Source organism: Chelonoidis abingdonii, chromosome 1 (assembly GCF_003597395.2).
Source record: "Chelonoidis abingdonii isolate Lonesome George chromosome 1, CheloAbing_2.0, whole genome shotgun sequence".
Classification (NCBI taxonomy): Eukaryota; Metazoa; Chordata; order Testudines; family Testudinidae; genus Chelonoidis; species Chelonoidis abingdonii.
In genome coordinates, this window is record NC_133769.1 from 56,819,450 (window position 1) to 56,837,130 (window position 17,681).

The 17,681-nt window shown below is 42.3% G+C and overlaps 1 protein-coding gene across 5 annotated transcripts in view; it reads left to right on the forward strand.

Annotated features, from left to right (window-relative positions):
* The window catches only part of CNTN1 (contactin 1), a 507,922-nt gene that overhangs the window by 161,217 nt on the left and 329,024 nt on the right, over positions 1 to 17,681 (forward strand). For 3 of the 5 annotated variants that reach the window (XM_075065761.1, XM_075065747.1, XM_075065743.1), the window contains exon 2: positions 3,962 to 4,009. The exons of 1 other annotated variant lie outside the window; for it this stretch is intronic. The gene's annotated coding sequence lies outside the window, so the exon portion shown is untranslated. Of the gene's footprint in view, positions 1 to 3,961; positions 4,010 to 6,558; positions 6,582 to 17,681 lie in introns of those variants that run through there. One more of the 5 variants, XM_075065757.1, reaches the window with a different exon arrangement.

The window sequence follows — 17,681 nt, forward strand, 5'->3', positions numbered from 1 at the left end:
TCATGATAGATAAATGATCAAGGTTTACAAAAGCATGTCAGAATCCCTGTTTTGAAAGTATACCTGGGCCCAGGGTAAAGTAAGCACACAGACAGGAGAATTTTATCTCCAATCCTTCTAAGCCTGCTGGATAAATGGACTTTGCAGTTTCCCACACTGTATTCTCAAGAGTTCCTAATAGTAACAACAGTCTCCAATGGGTGCTCTGTTCCAGTCTATCTTCAAATGCCATTACATTACTTCCTATTTTTTCTGTAGTATTCTATCTTATCACACTTGCAAATTCATTTCTAATTTCCTGATCTACATAGTAAAAAACATGGTCCTGTTTTATTTTAGCAACTGTATAGCTGTTACAGGTTTCTCCATAATGTATGGTTCACTAGATGTTAAAAATTAATACTCAAACAGGTGAAATACTTATAAATGATGGACTAATATTATCCAAAATGCTGTTGAAAGGGGTAGAATGCATTGAATTTATTCCAGCATATTTCTAACCACCTGTTGCCTCTACCACCTTCCATTGAAATGGATGCCTATTGATCTTTCATCTTTGTTTGCTTCTTGTATTCTGCAACAGCTGTTGGCTTCATTTGAGGGGCATACATCTAAACAGCAAAACAAATAAAGTTTTATATAACAAGCATATTTTGAAAAAAATGTAGAAGTCTAGATTTGTTTTGAATGTTAGGATCTTCCACTAAATACATGACAGGAACTAGTTAACACATTTTTAATCAACAGAATTTCTATGAAAACTTCACATATTTTGTATAATTGTTTGTAATTATCCTGTGGGTGGCATGCCCTTGCCTCAGGGCTTACAATGTCTCTATCTTTTCATCCTCTCCAAGGAAGGGGAGAAAGGGGCTTAAGCCCTTTCCACCAACAGGGTGGGGTTGTAGGGAAGCCTGGGTCTTCACTCTCCACAAGAGGCCAACCCAGGGCTCTATGAGAGGCGGTGATAACAAACTCTCTGGAGTCCTTTGGGGCTCCCTCCCTGAGCCATTTCCCCTCCAGGTCTTAAAGTCCAAGAAGAAATAGCACAAAACAACTGAATCTTCGGCTCAGCTGGCAGCCGTTTTCTTTGCATGCTAGCCCCAGCTTCATGCTGGTCTAGCTTCCTGGTTTCACTGTCTTCACCTGGGGTCTGCCACTCTCCCCCTACCCTGGGTTTTAGGCAGGCTGTAGTCCCAGATCAGCCCGTATCTCCAGTCAGCCTCCAAGGCTTCTCTTAGTATTCAACCCAAGAGAGAGAGAGCTCCCAGCTACCTCTCACTGGAATCCTTTCCCTAGCTGCTCCTCCAGAGCCTGGGATAGCTGCCACTTGCAGTAAGGACTCTGGCTATACCTTATTCAGGGTCTCCCAAGATAGGTCTCTCTGCCTTTATTGTCCCTGTCTTGTCTCATTTCTCCATCCCTCCCCTCTGAGCTGTCCGGCTCCCTTTTCAGTTCCTCCTCCTGCTGGAGCAGGCTCTGCGGGTGCAGTGGGGCAGAGTAATCTGGGCTCGGATCTGCTTCTTAACCCCTGCTATTCCAGTGTGGTTTATATATCTCATCACAAGGCCCTTGAGGCTAACTTTTCTGTATCTCATCATGTCTTCTCAATCCAGATTATAAACTGTGATGCAAATGTGTCCTTTTTCTTTATGAAAGGGCTAGGGGAAGGAGGAATGGTGGTACTTTTTGTCCAGGTGAGTTAGTAGAGAAGCACCTGTCTTCCCCCAGTTCATGGATCACACTGGGGCTTAGGTAGGAGGTGAATGTCCAGATGCCTAGAGGGAGGCAGCAGCACAAATGCTCAGAGGTGGAAACAGGCATCTAGGAACTTTTATTGTAAAACCTAGATGTGGAGTGAGTTCAGGTGTCTACCAGGATGCTGAGCAATGTTTTTGTGGATCACAGTGGCGTCTAAAAGTGAGGCTTAGGTGCCTTAATCTGAGGGTTGGGTATTTGAGTGCGTTTATGGGTCTGGTCCTAAAACTAATGACCGTGCAAATGACAAGTTGTTATGAGTTGTACAAACTCCACACTGACCAGGAAAGCTGCTGTGGGCTGAATCAGCCTTGCCCTGCTACACCTGCTGTCAGGCTTGGAGGGAGGGATTAAAAGGGGGAGAGCACAGCTCTGGTGGGATCTGAGTGTGAAGGAGCACAGATCCCATTCTGTGAGACAGGGCTGGCTGGGGCCAGGAACAGCTTGAGAGGCTGCTCCCTGCTTGCTAGAGCCCCCTGGCGGGAAGAGGGGACTATTGTTTGACTTGTCACCAGTGACTCGCCAGCTGGTGCAAAGTGAGTCTCCTGCAGTTGGTACCCTGCCTGAAGAGGGTGACAGCTAAATAAGACCTTTTATTTCCTTACACTCAATTTAGAACACAGCAGTGGTTTGTCCTGTCCCCAGAAGACCTCAAGTGTTGTTGCACTGCCTCTCGACCACCTTGCTGTTTCTCCACATCATCCACACAGGTCTAGGTGGTTTACTGACAATCTGTGACAGATACGTTGTGAGGGGAGGAGGAGGTATGCCTTTGATGGAGAACTAGCACAGCATTTGCTGAGCTGTAGTCTTGAGTGTCAAAGTACTCCTATTCTATGGCCTACACCCCTCACACTTCTTCTGTCACTTTGTCACTACCAAACTCTCACCTTTCTTTCTCTACTTCCCCTAGGGTGACCAGATAGAAAGTGTGAAAAACTGGGATGGGGTGGAGGGTAATGGGCACCAATATAAGAAAAAGCCCTGAATATCAGGACTGTCCTTATAGTATTAGGACATCTGGTCACCCTAACTTCCCCTTCCTCCCCTTATTCTTCCACTCTTCCCCTTATCTGCACTGCCTTCAACATAATTTTCTCTCTTACCTTCACTGCAGCTCCAGTGTTATTTCTAGAGTATTATTTCTAAAAATCGTTATCTTTTAAATAATCACTCATCTAACTCGCTGTGTTTTGGAACTTAGGACAATACTTACCCTATTGCTCATTAAAAAGCCTTCCTGCAGTAATAGAAACTGAAGCACAATAATGAGGATAGGAGACATAGGTGGGGGCAGGGGATGGAAAGCTAAAAGTTATGTGGCTGAGTCCTAAAATGGCAAGAGTATGGTCCACTTTGCATTAAAGGTGAGATTATATCTTAAAGCCTTAGGAAATTGCTCATGGGCAGAATGTGGATGCTTGGTTATTAATCTGTATCATCCATAGAAATATCCCAATCTACCATTGGATCCATGGGTCCACATCAGATACTTGTTTATTTCCAGATGTTTGATTTTGACCTGTGTAGTCCTAAAATGTGCTAGAGGATGCAGTTAAAGGCAGATGGGTGATACTTGCAGCTGTAAATCAGAGCAGATTTGGGAGTAAGATATCAGAGAGGACCTTTTGGTCCATCAAGAAGGATTCTGAGTGGTTAGGAGAAAGAAATCTAGCATGTGAAAGTAAGACTGAAATAAGAAGAGAAATCACAGGAAATATAGTCTGTGGAGGAATAATTAGTTGTGGGGCAGGGAAGGTTGGAGCTCGGTGAGGGTGATGCAGAGCATGTGTTCAAGCAGTGAGCTTGGCATAGTTTTATGTGAGAGACAGTTGAGGACAAAGTTTTTGAGATAAGATATTAATGATCTTTTAGGTCATTTGTATTGATTTTAGAACTGTATAATAACTTGTATTTAAGTAATCAGGGAAACCAAAATCACTCATGCTAATCTTGCATTTATAGTTAATAAAGATGGGATTTTATGAATATGTTTTAAATTGTTTCTCACAGAGTGACTAACTGGAAACCCATAGGAAATGATTAATGCCAGGTTGTTTCTTGGAAACACTGCTCATGAGTGAGTGTTGCAAAATCTGTTATACAAATATAAACAATAAGCTGTAACAGTCTGGCATTAGAAAATTATTTTTAAAAACAGTCCTCCAAAACTGGATTGAATTCTGTCTGTATTCACTTGTAGGTAATGATTCTGGATCTGTACTGAAACAGTTTACTACATATAGTAAAGGTAAGTACCTTTTCTTTCTAAATTCTCTCATTATTGTTCAATAGTAAAAATAATTATTCATTGGTATATTTAAATAATCGAGTAAAATGATATGAACACTCATAGAGTTAAAATATTTTTACATTGCATTGAGCTTATATTTAAAAAGATGGGTAATATGTTATCCTTAAATTCTACTATTTTAAGTATCTGACAAACACAGGCGGGTCTTGCTGTTTTTCACATCCCTAACACTGCTTCTATTTTTAAACCTTATCTAATTTAAAACTCTCAAGTTATTAAATGTACTTACTAAATTTAGTTTTTTAGTTTGAGGTAATAATTTGATTTACAGCCTTCACTTCTTGTTTGAAGGCAGCGGCAATGGGCACTATTGAGATAGCAGCAGAGAATCCTGTGGCACCTTATAGACTAACAGAGGTTTTGGAGCGTGAGCTTTCGTGGGTGAATACCCACTTCGTCAGACGCAGGTAGTGGAAATTTCCAGGGGCAGGTATATATATGCTAGCAAGCAATAGTTCAGTCAGGGAGGTTGGGCCCTGTTCTAGGCCGAGAGGGTGTGAAAACCAAGGGAGAGAAACTGGTTCTGTATTGCGAGCTCATTCACAGAACCAGTTTCTCCTCCCTTGGTTCACACCTCTACTGCTAGAACAGGGCCTCACCCTCCCCTGACTGAACTAAACCTCGTATCTCTAGCTTGCTTGCTAGCATTATATACCTGCCCTGGAAATTTTCCACTACCTGACGAAGTGGGTATTCACCCACGAAAGCTCACGCTCCAAAACCTCTGTTAGTCTATAAGGTGCCACAGGATTCTCTGCTGCTTTCACAGATCCAGACTAACACGGCTACCCCTCTGATACTATTGAGATGATATCTGAGAAGCCATTGAAACAATGACAAGAAGCAAGCAGATAGAATGCCACTCTATTGTGTGCTACGTACATAATGTTCCCACTCTCACTCCCATAGGGCCTGATCTAAGGCTCACTGAGTGATTGGAAATTGCCCATTGACGCTAATGCTCTTTGGTTTGGGGTTGTAAGGAGTGAGTTACAGAAGGGAGGCACACAGAGTATATTCCTGTCCTAGGTGACTTCTGCTGCTGAGGAAATGTATTGAAAACCTGGAATGAGGGCATAAGGTAGTGCAGCAACAGACAGCTTCTGAAGAACATTTGATGTGCCTTCCCCCTGGTTAGCATGGGGAAATATAATATATGTGAGAACCTGACTAAAGTAAAGCTCAGAAATAAGACAATTCTATACAGATTTTGGAAATGTTTATCAATATATTATTTAAAAAGCATGAAGTAGCACTTCTTGTTATATGGTAGTAAAGAACCTGAAGAAGCCCAGTCTCTGTGTCTGAAATGGACTCATGACTACTCAGCTACCTCTTGCCTAAATGTTATGTGTTTTAAATAGCTTTACACTTTTTAAAACTTTGGTATTTTTCACTTTATAAATCATTAACGTTTTCTGCCAGAGGGATAGGAAAAAGCATTTCCATATAAACAAACTGATAACCCTTAGCCCCTAGAATGCTATGAGTTATTCCTGAGCCAAAACTAATACCCTTTAAAATCATTAAATTCCATATAATTGCCCAAGTTTTGCTTAAATATATTAATAATTGACTTAGTTGCCTCAATTAGAACCTATATTTAGGTTCTAGTCCTGCCAGGATTTACTTATGTGCTTAACTTTATGCATTGTGAGTGGTTCTATTAAAGTAAGTGGGACTACACTCAATTTGCCAAGTTAAGCATGTGTATAAATCTTTAAGGCACCGGCCCTGCAGACCGTAAGCTTTTTGCAAATGGGGGCAAGGTTTTTTTGTTATGTTCATATAGTGCCTAGCACAATGGGGTCCTGTTCTTTGAATCGGGCCCCTAGGTACTACCACAATACAAATAAATAATAATTCCTCCTATTTTTTACTTTCTCTGTAAAATACCTTCTTAAATTCTCCTTATACAGTTGTCTCTTAACTTAAACATACCATATATAATTTAGTTCTGGTTTGTCCAATTACTTTAAATAGATCAAGCTGAATTTCATAATACCCCTTAGCTAATTTAAGTATTTCTGTACTTGATGGAGTCTTGAAAGAAAACAGTTAACTCAGTCAACAGTTAACTTTATCAATCCTCCCCTCAAGTATGAACCCTACCACTCAACCTGTTATAGAAGCCCCACTATTCTGTACTTTCAAATTTCATGACATTTTTTCCCTCTACTATATTAACTAATTCAGTGCCATAGAAACTAGATATGACATGGGTACTATTTCTGTTCTATTGAATCTTCTATCTTTAGAGATATTGGATTTTTCATATTCCACCTGTGAGCACTGATTTGTCACTTGGTCTCTGGAGAGAACTGACTCTCTCCTTTGAATGCTATGCTTTTTTATGTCTTGGAAAGTTGATTTCTTTGGTAACAAGGACAGAAGGACAGTTTGTTATTACAGTATTACTTATTTTTTGACTTGAGCCAATGTTTACTGAAGTCAATGGCAGCCTTTCCATTGTCTCAGTGGGTTTTTGATTGGGCTCCTATGGATCCTGGTAGGTACTGAGGCCCTATTGTGCTTCGTGTTGTACAAAAGTAAATGATCTTTGTTGTTTTTAATGTTAAAATTTAAGGGTTAGGGTCTCATCTTGCTACATGAGTATATCTATATATAACTTCCATAGCTCTTTATCGGTGAGATCTTGCCAACATTCAGTAAACTGGTCTTGTGTGGTGATGAGAGAGGACAGAATTCACCTCGAACCTGGGGCAGTGCATGGGACTACAAGCAGACTTTCTGCATTTCTATAATTGTAAGGGGTACAAAAGGGCAGGCATATTCATTCCTGGCTTCTGGATCCATATAGGCATCTTATGCATATCAGTCCCTGTCAGACACCCCTGAGAAGATACCAGTTCCCCATGAGACATTTGCTTCTCCCATACAATCTGGTTTCTCTCTGATGAATCCCATGTTGCTGTGATGTTGCACTCCATATGCTTTATAAAAAATATGTTTATAAGTATGAATATGATGTAACTGGAATATGCTTTATGCAAAAGTTCTCTTGTAAGATATCATTACAAAGCTTATATTCTACTGAGTGTGTTCATCCTATTTGTATGCATGTATCATTCTTGTATCTAAAACTAGAAATATGAAGTATTACTCTGAAGTCCTATTGTAATTACGCAAAGTGTGGGCCACTAATGGTGGCTTGGAATCTTGATGGCTCCCATTAACTAGGACAATTGATTGTAAATGGCTGTTTACTTGAAAAACTTCCTGGGTACATGCTGGCCAGCCTTGGAAGAATGGAGACTAGGGGCCTCACAGGGCATGTGACCATGTCACATGATACTGTAATCCATCTTAAACCTGGTGCTTTTCCATTTAGAAGGAGGGGTGGGAACCCAGAGAAAGAGAAAGGATTCCCACTTTGTGCCAGAGCTATAAAAGGGGGTGGAACAGAACAAAAGGGTCCCAGACATATGGAATCCTCTGCTTTTCACCTAAGATGCCTGCTGGAACTAACAAGGGCTGTACCGGGGAAAGGATTGGGCCCAGACTAGAAAGGAGTCTAGTCTGTGAAAGAAGCTTATTGGAACATCTCTGAGGGTGAGATTTACTTATACTCAGTTGCTTAATGTATTAGGCTTAGACTTGTGTGTTTTTGTTTTATTTTGCTTGGTAATTTACTTTGTGTCTGTTGTTACTTCAAACCACCTAAATCCTACTTTTTATACTTAATAAAATTGCTTTTATTTATTAATTAACCTAGAGTAAGTGATTAATACCTGGAGGAGCAAACAGCTGTGCATATCGCGTATCTCTCTATCAGTGTTATAGAGGGTGGACAATTTATGAGTTTACCTTGTATAAGCTTTATACAGAGTAAAAAGGATTTATTTGGGGTTTGGATCCCATTGGGAACTGGGTGTCTGGGTGCTGGAGATAGGTGACCTGCTGAGCAGTTTTTGTTTAAAGTCTGCAGCTTTGGGGGCATGGACCTGACCTGAGCCTGTGTTTGCAGCTGACAGTGTCTGGCTCAACAAGGCAGGGTTCTGGAGTCCCAAGCTGGCAGGGAAAATGGGCTCAGAGGCAAATTCAGCACATCCCAAGGGGGTCTCTGTGACACAACCTGTCACAATTGCATCATAGGATAATGTGTAAAAAGCAGAGGTAGCAAACGTGTGTCGTCTCCCACACAGATTCCTTCATCCCCTTTAAAATCACTAGCTACCTTCTTTTTTTATGCAGATTCTCTATCCCCATTCAGCCTCTCATTCCTTCTTCATACAGAAACTCAACCACTTGCCTCTCTACTGTGGATATACCACCACCTTTTAATGCTGATACTGAGTGGAAATAGAGGTTACTAGTTCTAGAGGGTAGACATTTTGCTCATCCTGGTGGAGCGTGTATGTGTATGTAGTGAGGAAACAGGAGCCTGAATGTGTGGGAGTGATGGTGGTGCTGCTGGTCCCAAAGGCAAGGGTGTGATGGCAGTGGCGGATTAACACATGAGCCCATGGGGACCGTGCTCAGGGGCCCTAGCAGGAGCACCGGAATCTGGGTATAAGTGGGGAACTGTGGTCCATCCCTGCTCTTTCTCTTCTACTAAGGCCTGCCCCCTGCTACTCCTCTTCCCCCTGGGGCCCTGGCCAGGCCAGAAGCTGGAGCTGGGCCATGGTAAGAGCCACCCAGGGAGCCCAGGGCACTGTGGGGAGCACTGGATCCTCTATCTGCTCTTGGTGGAGAGCTGAGGGACCAACAACAGCCCCTGTCCCTGTGCCTTGGGTTGCTCCAACCGTGGCAGATGGAGGGTCCAGGACTCCCCACAGTGGCTCAGGCTCCCTGGGTGACTTACCACGGCCTGACTCCAGTTTCTGGCCTGGCCAGGGAGCAGCACCTTGTGGGGAGAGGAGACGCAGGGGGTGGGGCCGCATGGCGAGGAGGTTGTGGGGGGCCCAAAAGTTCTTTGTGGCCAGGGCCCCAATAAATCTTAATCTGACTCTGTGTGGTGGCTATGGTGGGGTGTAGAGAAACGGTGATGTACATCTCACCAGGGTGGCCAATTGTTTCATTGTGTATGCTTAGCAGTCTCTCAGTCTGCTTGTTCATTGTGGGAAGATAGTTGCCTTTGGAAAAGTAGAGGAGGCCAGTTTGGTGAAAGACCTATAGTTTTACCTGGATGGCAAATTTTTTGATGTTTCTACACAGCCAAAAATTCATAACATGCACAGTACCAGAAAAGCCAGTATTCCAGCGTTCCAAGCACTGTGGTTCTGTCCCATATCCTGAGTGTTGGATTATGACAAACCCAGATTTACCAATTCTCATAGTATTATTGCGTGTCTCATGGTTTTACTCATTGTTTTTATTTCTAAGCTGCTCATGATCTCAGGAGCAGCTGGGGGTTTTTTGATGATTTTTTTTTGCCTTCATTAAAAATGGCCGTCATGTCCCAATGTTGCTCCCAGGCTGCTGTCAGTAATGATTAGGGCTCAGATTTTGTCATGGATATTTTTAGTAAAAATCTGGGATGGGTCATGGGCAATAAACAAAAATTCACAGAAGCCCATGACCTGTCCCTGATTTTTACTAAAAATATCCCTGTCAAAATGGGGAGGGAGGAGGGTACAGCACCCACAGCAGCTGGACTGCTGCGTGGTCCCCCTACCCACCACCTGCCACGGCTGGGCTGCTGTAGGGTCCTCCTGCCCTCCCCCACCGCCTGCCGTGGCTGGGATGTTGGGGGGGGGGTGTCCCCCCCTGCTGTGACTGAGCTGGTGGGGGGTGGGGCTACGGCTGCCTGCTGCGGAGGAGCCCAGCTGCGCGCAATGAATGGAAGCTCTGGGGATCCGGCAGGGAGCTCCAGGGTTCTTCTGCTTCGCAGCGGTTGGCAGGGGAACCCCATGACCTCTGTGACATAATTGTAGCCCTAGTAATGATGAATACTCCTTGTGTTTTTTATCGTGGAACTCTGTCATTAGATATTAGATGCAGAGGAGAAAGTGAGAGAGACAGAGACTATGAGGCAACAGAATGTGGGAATAGGGGAAGAAGGAGACAGTGAGGCATGGGCAAGAGGGAAGGAGACTGAGGAGGGAGAATGGAGGAGTCTGTAGAGGAGCATGGAGGCAGACTGAGCTGCAGGAGACTCTGGGGAATAGGGAGGGAGGATGCGAGGGGGACAGGAGGCTGGAAGAGTAGAGAGCAGTTAGAGCGCTGTGAGGATAGGAGCTGGAAGTAGGGGGTGGCAGGATAATGTGAGGGGGAAGCTGAAGGTAAAGAATGGCAGCTTTCCTGCTTTAGGCGTTAGGGGAGAAATGAAATTCCCTCTGCTGGCAGCTAGGATGGAGGGAACTACACTTTTAAGTCTGCATTGAAGGTTAAACTTTCATCTTGAAATGACCACACACAGATCTGTAGGATGAGGGGGCTTCACCCCTTCCCCTAAAGATTTAAAAAGTCAAGAAGCAGTCCAGGAAAAAAAACCCATCAAGATTTATTATTGTTTAGATACCATTTGGTTTTGGATAATCTGACACGCATTTTGAACTTGTAGAATGAATAATACTACACATATGAATAGGAAACCATATTTACTAATCTGTTTGTTTCAAAATTCTCGAGCTTTAAACTTCAACATTTCTTGTGGTGCGAAAAAAAGTGTATCATTTTTTCTCTCCGGAATTCAGTGTTATTTCAATGAACTTCACCAGGCAACACAGTGTAATCTTTCCAGTACAGGTGCAATTTAAGACTCCTGGTTTTAAACGCTACGGTATTAGCAATATGACTTATGTCTAGCATGTGCGGTTGTATCAGGATTAATCTAATGAAAGAGAAATACTTCAAATTTTGTTGGGGGAAAAGAACTTAATCAGGATCTGCTGGTGCTCTACACCTCTGAATATGTTGGAACTGGTAAAAACAGTTCAGATCAACGTTCAGCTGGAAAGCCTTTAGCAGGATATATTCTATTATCTGTTTCTATTATGGTAACTTATGCAATTGACCACTATATAGGCACTATTATTTTGTATTATTAAAGTACTTTAAGAGTTGTGCCCTTGGTGAAGGCATAAACAAAATACAAAGGCCAGTCTGTTTTCTAAATAGTAGATTGTTGTTGAAGAGTTTGTGCCAGCCAGTACAGAGAAAGCAATCGTGTTTTTATTCCTCTCGAGAGATGAATGACTCAACTGCCTCGGCTCCTGCTGTAGTATGATCTTATCCCTGAGTTAGAAAATGAAGAGGTCTACTCTGTTTGACTGAATTGCTGTTGAGAACAAAATAATTTCTAATATAACTGGGCACAAGCTAGACATAAATATATGGAATTGTTTGTTCTAGACAGGATCATTACCTGTGCAGGGTCTTGGACATATGCATGCAAGCCATTTCAACAGTTTGGGGGCTTGTGTTTTTTTTTTTTTTGTTTTGTTTTTTTTTTAAAGAAAAGTCAGAGTAGATTTTTTGGGGGAACGAATTTGTTCACTCATCATCAGCTCATTACAAGTGGCTGTGTCACCCATTTATATGTTTTGATGTTCCAGGTAATGTTCTGTACTATTCTTCTGTCTGGAAAACTTGCACATTAACTCTCAATAATATTGATTTTCTCATTGCAGCAGGGAGCTGTAGAGTTAAGATAACTTGGAATAAGAAAGATCACTTAGCAGTTTAGGTGTATTTACATCTTTATTTCAAGTCATCTTCATTTTGTTTTGACACTGTGACCTCTTTCAAGACATGAAATAGCTTTCATTGTGTACCATGTCTTGCTAACAATTTATCCGTTTTTTTAGTTTGCATTATATAGTGAAATAAATTTAACTGTGGTATCTGTTAAGTGTTGTGCTATTACAATGCAGGCCTTAGCCCTTGTGGTTAAAGTGGGACTGACATACTAATAAAGGGCTCATCTTGATGCAACAAATCAATGACAAAACTCCCTGTGACATCAGTAGGAACAATATGAGGCTGTATGATTAGCTATGAGAAGGCACTGAACAGCACTGCTAGGAAACCAGAGATGAATGCCAAAGGATATGCATGCAAGATACCAGATTGCCTAGCCTGTAAGTGGATTGTGTGTAAAAAGGTTGCTTGTCCATCAGGTATACAGTCTGATATAATTTTGGGGAAAGAAAGAAATTAAGATAAAGGACATTAAATCTGTGTAGTTTGGGAAATTGATAGTTTCAAAGAATATTTCTTAATCAGCTTTACTTGCAAAGAGAAGGTACACTTGTGTACTGTCACTTATCATTAACTGTGTAAGAAAATAGATGGATCCACTTAGGAGGTAGATAAGATTAAAGGAACATAAGAACGATTATAGGGGCTCAAACCAATGGTCCATCTAGCCCAATATCTTGTCTTCTGATAGTGGCCAGTGCCAGATGCTTCAGATGGAATAAGCAACACAGGGCAATTTCAAGTGTTGTTCAGTCCTAGCCTGTAGCAGTTGGAGGCTTAGAGGGAAACACAAAATATGGGGTTGCATCCCTGACCATCTTGACTAATAGTCATTGATGGACCTATTCTCCATGAACTTATCTAATACTTTTTTGAACCTAGTTATACTTTTGGCCTTCACAATAACTCTGGCAATGAGTTCCACAGTCTGATTGTGCATTCTGTGAAGAAGTACTTTCTTGTGTTTTTGTTTTAAACCTGCTGTGTATTAATGTTATCAGGTGACCCCAAGTTCTTATGTTTTATGAAGGGATAAATAACAATTCCCTATATGCTTTCTCCACAGCTTTCATGATTTTATAGTCCTCTGTCATATGCCCTTAGTCATCTCTTTTCTAAGATAAACAGTCCAGACTTTTTTTAATCTCTCTTCATATGGAAGCTGTTCCATACCCCTAATAATTCTTGTAGCCCTTTTTTGTACCTTTCCCAATTCTAATGTATCTATTTTAGATGGAGAAATCAAAACTGCACACAGTATCCAGGGTGTGCATGTACAATGGATTTATATAGTGGCATTATGATATTTTCCATCTTATTATCTGTCCTTTTCCTAATGGATTCTAACGTTGTTAGATTTTTTGACTGCTGCTCCATGTTGAGTGGATTTTTTCAGTGAATTAGCCATGATTACACCTAGATTTGTTTCTTGAGTAGTAGTAATTAATTTAGATCCTATCATTTTGTAGGTATAGTTGGCATTACGTTTTCCAATGTGCATTACTTTGCATTTATTAACACTGAATTTCATCTGCCATTTTGTTGCCCAGTCACTCAGTTTAGTGAAATACCTTTGTAACTCTTCGCAATCAGCTTTGGACTTATTTGTCTTGAGTAATTTTGTATCGTCTGCCAGTTTGCCGCCTCACTGGAAGGTTTATGAACATGTTGAATGGCACAGATCCCCGTAGATCTCTTGGGGGACCCCCTCCATTTACCACTTTCCATTGTGAAAACTGACCACGTAATCCCGTCCTTTATGTCCTATCTTTTAATCAGTTGCTGATCCATAAGAGCATCTTCCATCTTATCTCATGACTGTTTACTGTGCTAAAGAGCCTTTGGTGTGGAACCTTCTGAAAGGTTTTCTGAAGGCCCAAGTACAGTATGTCCTGTGGATCACCCTTGTCCACTTACTCTCTCATCTTTCACAAGTGGTGAGAAGCTTGTCATATTTCCATAGTATTATAATTCTTTATCTTTCGGTGTTCTGAACTGCACATTCACAGCCAATCTAAAGAAACTTATTCAAATATTTTTATGGGGCTGTTAAATCTGGGATAATTTCACAGGGACCATGATGTCTGTCCTGTCAAGGTAGACAGAAGGAAGTGATGGGAGTGACTTCTGTGTAAAAGCCTTACAGATGAGCTCATGGGTGATGAAGCTGATGAGTGACTAAGTGAACAAAAGGATCTCAGACATTTGTTCCAGTGATAACATCTAGCACAGGGGGTGGGAGCCTTCACCCTTACCACAGATAAGAGGGATCTTCCCCCTATCTTGGTACAAGAACATATTTTAAATATTGTAAACTATGACGAACATAAAGAATGATGAGTACTTGTGGCACCTTAGAGACTAACAAGTTTATTTGAGCATAAGCTTTTGTGGGCTAAAACCCACTTCATCAGATGCATGGAGTGGAAAATACAGAAGAAAGATCTATATGCACAGAAGTCATGAATAAATGGGTGTTGCCATACTAACTATAACAAGAGTAATCAGTTAAGGTGGGCTATTATCAGCAGGAGAAAAAAACTTTTGTAGTGATAATCAGGATGGCCCATTTCCAACAGTTGACAAGAAGGTCTGAGTAACAGCAGGGGGAAAAAAACATGTAGCTTGCTCCCAGTGCAAGGCTCTTCAAGGTAGACGCAGAGGTCAGATGAGTGATGTTTAAGGGATTCTATTTGATCTGACACAGGCTCACCAGGAACAAGAGCCTTGACTTCCTGACAGGAATTGCCTCTCAACTCAAATATTGTCATGAGGTGTTTGTACCTCTTAGTTTTCAAATTATATAAAACAATTAACAAATGCTAATATTAACAATAATAACAAAAAGGGAGAATGAACTCAAACAAGAATAGTGAAAGAATAGGTTAAAATATTTAGATATATTTGATGTATTCAAGTTAGCAGGGTTTGACTAAATGTACCCTAAGGCCTAAGGTATATAAAGAACTAGCTAACAAAGTCTTGGTTCCATTAGCAATTATCTTCAAGAACCCATGGAGAATGGGTGATGTACCAGAGGACTGGAGAAGGGCAAAGATAGGTACTTGTCTTTAAAAAGAGGAACAAAAAGGACTCAGGGAATTCTAGACCAGTCTGTTTAGCTTTGATACCTGGAAAGATACTGGAACAAATTATTAAATAATCATTTTGTAAACACCTAGAGGATAATATGGTGATAAGTAATAGACAACATGGATTTGTGAAGAACTAATCATGCTGAACTCCTTCTGGCCTAATCTCACACATTCTCATAAGTAAACTAGGGAAATCTGATCTAGATGAAATTACTATAAAATGGGTGCATACTGGTTGAAAGACTGTACTCCAAGAGTAGTTATCTATGGTTTACTTTCAAACTGTGAGGACACATCTAATTGTTAGCCGGGGTTCTTTCAACCCAAAGCTTTTGGTAACTTTTACTCTGTGCGAGGTGGGGTCAGGAAATAAATCGGGTAGACACATCCATCCGACTGATAGATGTCACAAACAGGACAATACAAATTCACTTAAAGCTAAACTTTACTTTGCCCTGGTCTACCCTACGAGTTTAGGTCAAATTTAGCAGCATTACATCGATTTAACCCTGCATCCGTTTTTTCGCCTTAAAGGGTTCTTAAAATCAATTTCTGTACTCCTCCCCGATGAGGGGTTTAGTGCTGAAATCGACCTTGCCAGATCGAATTTGGGGTAGTGTGGGATACTGTGCTTGCAAGTCGATGATATTGGTCTATCCAAGAGTGCTTCACTGTGACCGCTCTCAACTCAGATGCACTGGCCAGGTAGACAGGAAAAGGCCTGCAAACTGTTGAATCTCATTTCCTGTTTGGCTAGCATGGCAATCTGCAGTTGACTACAGATCTCATCAGCAAAGGTGACCATAGTGGAGTCTCAGAATTGCAAAAGAGCCCTAGCATGGACCGAATGGGAAGTGTGGGATCTGACTGCTGTATGGGGAGACAAATCAGTGCTATCAGAACTTAGTTCCAAAAGATGAAATGCCCAAACACTTGAAAAAATCTCCAAGGGCATGAAGGACAGAGGCCATAACAGGGACCCACAGCAGGGCCGCGGGAAACTGGAGCTGAGGCAAGCCTACCAAAAAACCAGAGAGGCAAACGGCCGCTCTGAGTCAGAGCCCCAGACATGCCACTTCTATGATGAGCTGCATGCCATTCTAGGAGGTGCTCCTACAACTACCCCGCCCCTGTGCTTTGACTCCATCAATGGAGTAGCACACAACAGGGATGTGGGTTTTGGGGATGAGGAAGATAGCTCACAGCAAGCAAGTGAAGAAACCGTTTTCCCTGACAGCCAGAAAATGTTTCTCACCCTGGACCTGGAGTCAGTATCCCCTGAACCCACCCAAGATTGCCTTCCAGACCTGCCAGGTGGAGAAGGGACCTCTGGTGAGTGTACCTTTGTAAATATTAGACATAGTTTAAAAGCAAGCATGTTTAATGATTAATTTGCCCTGGCATTCGCGGCCGGTACAACTACTCGAAAAGTCTGTTCATGTGTATGGGGATGGAGTGGAAATGCTCCAGGGACATCTCCATAAAGCTCTCCTGGATGTACTCCCAAAGCCTTTGCAAAAGGTTTCTGGGGAGGGCAGCCTTATTTTGTCCTCCATGGTAGGACACTTTACCATGCCAGGCCAGTAGCACATAGTCTGGAATCATTGCATAATACAGCGTATGGTCCCGGTGTTTGCTGGCATTCAGACAACATCTGTTCTTTATCTCTCTGTGTTATCCTCAGGAGAGTGATATCATTCATGTTCACCTGGTTGAAATAGGGTGATTTTATTAAGGGGACATTCAGAGGTGCCTGTTCCTGCTGGGCTTTTTGCCTGTGGCTGAACAGAAATGTTCATTGCTGTTAGCCATGCAGTGGGGGGGACGGGTGAAGCGATCATACCAGAGAATTGTGGGGGGGAGGGGAGGGGTTAGTTGGGTTTGTGTTACACGTTAACCTAAAAACTGCCGTCCTCCTTTTAAATTGCCAACTCATTTTAAATAAAGAGTCTACTCATTGTTCTCTGAAGTGTGTCTTTTTAACTACCACTCTCCCTTTTTTTTTCTTCAACCAGCTGCAAATGTTTCAACGCTCACACTATCTTCTCCTTCCCAGAGGCTAGCGAAGATTAGAAGGCAAAAAAAATGCACTTCTGATAAAATGTTCTCTGAGTTCATACAGTCTTTCCACCCTGAAAGAGACCAGCAGAATGCATGGAGGCAGACAATATCAGAATCCAGGAAAGCACAATATGAACGTGAGGACAGGTGGTGGGCTGAAGATGATAGGTGGCATCAGCTTTGTGACAGAAGGCAAGAGGCAATACTGAAGCTACTGGAGGAACGAACTGATATGCTCTGGCATATGGTAGAGGTTCAGGAAAGGCAGCATGGGCACAGACCGCTGCTACAGCCCCTTTGTAACAACCACCCTCCCCCCCAAGTTCCATAGCCTCCTCACCCAGATGCACAAGAATACGGTGGTGGGGCCTCTGGGCACCCAACAACTCCACCCCGGAGGATTGCCAAGCAACAAAAAGCTGGCATTCAATAAGTTTTAAAGTGCAGTGTGGCCTTGTCCTTCCCTCCTTCCCCACCCCACCTGGTGCTTCCCTTCTCCTCCACCCCTCCCAGGCTACCTTGGCAGTTATCCCCCTATTTGTGTGATGAATTAATAAAGAATGCATGAATGAGAAGCAACAATGGCTTTATTGCCTCTGCAAGCAGTGATTGAAGGGGGAAGGGGAGGATGGTTAGCTTGCAGAGAAGTAGAGTGTATCAAGTGGGGGAGGGTTTCCTCAAGGAGAAACAAACAGAATTTTCACACCGTAGCCTGGCCAGTCATGAAACTGGTCTTCAAAGCTTATCTGATGTGCACCATGCCCTTCTGTACTCTGCTAACCGCCCTG